The sequence below is a fragment of the Carex rostrata genome, chromosome 3 (assembly GCF_964058835.1).
Source record: "Carex rostrata chromosome 3, lpCarRost1.2, whole genome shotgun sequence".
Lineage (NCBI taxonomy): Eukaryota > Viridiplantae > Streptophyta > Magnoliopsida > Poales > Cyperaceae > Carex > Carex rostrata.
This window is the reverse complement of record NC_135920.1, coordinates 10,561,146-10,563,948: the sequence shown is the minus strand read 5'-3', so window position 1 is coordinate 10,563,948 and position 2,803 is coordinate 10,561,146.

Below are 2,803 nucleotides of genomic sequence, written 5' to 3'. Positions count from 1 at the left end.
CAAAATTTTTATGAGACCGGCCAATACATTTCGATAAGTACTTCAACACTATATGCTTTAAGTCATTTTTGTATTTTTAAAATTCAAATAGTCGATCCGAACCGTTCAATATGATATCCATATTAAAACGTGCTTGGAGACCAAATTTTATATTTTTTTTGGATCTTTTTTACTTTTTTTAAGGTAGGTAGAAAATCCATTAATTTAGAAGATTCTGAACCATAAAAAAAATTCTACTTACCTTAAAAAATAATAAAAAATTAAAAAAAAATGTAAAATTAGGTCTCCAAGCACGTTTTAATATGGATATTAGGTTGAATGGTTTGGATCGACTATTTGAACTTTTAAAACACAAAAACTACTTATAAACATATGGTGTTGAAGTACTTATGGAAGCAATTAGGGGTGTTCATCGGTTCGGTTCGGTTTCAATTGAACCAAACTAGGCAAACCAAAGTTATAATTTGGTTTTAAAAATAGAACCGAACTGAACCGAACTAAAGTTTTATTTCGGTTTCTTCAGTTTCTTCGGTTCAAATCGAAAGATATTAATTTTTTTATTTAAAGCAATTGATTTATAATAAACCGAAGTATATTAAGAAATAAACTGGGGGTAGTCCGGACCAAATTCATAATATATAAAAATTCGACCGGTTCGGTTTTTTCGATTTTGAAAATTTCTAAACCAAACCGAACCGAAGTTATAATTCGATTTTAAAAAGCAAACTGAACCAAACCATTAAACCGAATAAATCAAACTGTTTAGTCCAAACTAATTTGATTTGGTTCAAAACCGACTAAATCGGACCCAATAAACACCCCTAGAAGCAATTAGCCGATCAGATTTTTTATTGATATGCCAATAAATCATATTTATTTATAGAAAAATTTGAACCATTTATATATACAAAATTTGAGCTCTAATAGTTTATTTATTTTTAATATATACAATTTTTTTTATATATATACAAACTAATTTTTCTTTTTTGAGGCCCCTAGAATTTTGGGGCCAGGGCGGTCGCCCTGGCTGCACAGCCCCAGGGCCGGGCCTGCCTCAGCCCCGTCCATCTCCTTTCTCTCATCTCTCCGCTAGCAAGCCTTCTCAGCTCCGTCCTCGCCTCCCGCTAGCAAGCCTTCCGCACCGACGACCCTCTCCTCTTCCTCCTCTTCTTCTCTACCTTCTCCATTCCCTCCTCTGCCCTCCTCCAGTCTCATCCACCCCACTTTCTCTTCAAAAAATCCTAACCGCCAGCAAGCGCTACTCGTTCCTGCCCCCTACCGCAGCACCTATCCGTCGAGAGAAGAGAAAGTTGACGATAATAACTCTAGTCGTCACCTCTCTTGTCTTTCGTCACCTTCTCTTCCTTCACCATTGTTGGAAGAACTAAGGTCAGTTGACGGCAATAGCCCTAGTCATCGGTTTTTCCTCTCTCTTTGCACTCCTACCACCGCAGCACTCTGCCTTCTCCGCCCACAACCCAAATAGAAAAAGAAAAAAATAAAAATAGAAAAGAGAGATGTCTCTTTTCCTTTGGTCGCTAGCCAGCCAATACTGAAAATTATCGGTGTCTACCACTAAAGGATATGATTTATTTCTTTTGTTGTTTTAGTTGTTTGTTTTGTTTGATGTTGATGTTTAGATGTGAATATTTTTTAGATATTGATGTAGTTTGGATGATATTTTGGATGTAAAACGATGAATGTATTTTACATTTTAATTAATAAAAATTATATTTGACAACTACTGTCAATAATTAAAAAAAAAGAGATGACATATTAATTAAGCAATATGGAGCAGATGACAAAAATTAATTAAACAAAACTTAATTGAGTAGTACAAGAATTTTTAATTATATTTATTTTTCAAATGTTTTCAAGGTTTGACACCGAAGAACAATATATTAAAATATATAAGTTAATTTCTAAGTTTAGTTCCTTTTCTGGTGTTTAACCACGTAAACAAGCACAATTAAACAAACACAATTTAATAATATAATAAAACTCATACAATTTAAACAAGCGCAAAGAAAAAAAATAATTAAACAAACACAACATAACAATAATTTAATTAGTATCAATACACTTAATATAGTTTAGTTTTAGTATTACATCTTCTATAAAAAGATAAAAGAAACCAACATCCAAACAAATTTATCATACGTTTGCTTAACACATATATTCTAAAAAAATTCATAAATTAAATAACTTTGATTTCGAAAAATTAAAATTTCTATTTTCATATTAAAATTCTCATTCCTATAAATTTTTTTTTACCGAACATGCCCTGAAGTGTTTAATTAAATGAAGGAACCAGGGGATCAATCGGTTACATACATTTCTTCATGTAAAATGAACGGCTTGATCCGATTGTCAAGTTTTTGCGCATGATAATCCCATTTAGCCCTCTCACTGATATAATTAATTGTTTGTGTGTGGCTACCACTTTTTTTAATTAAGTTAATCCCCGTCATGATCAATCACATCAAGAGCATACTGGGGGCTACTGTGACAGAAAATGAATTATGTCTTGGTTGGTGACATTATTAAATTAAAATAGGGGGCTACTAAGATGGGAAATGAATGATCGCACTTTTGGTTTGATGAAATTAATTAAAGTATCCTCTCAACTTTTTTTAAACAAAGACCTCCTTAAATTTTTTTATTTTATTTTTCCAATAGTATTATTTTTCACTTCAACGTAAAAAGAGAAAGCTAGCTACGATGTAGAATTAGCAAATCAATTCTAAGTTGTCGCTCCTCTTAATTCATTTTTTTTTAGAACGGATCGATCTTTAATCTAGTG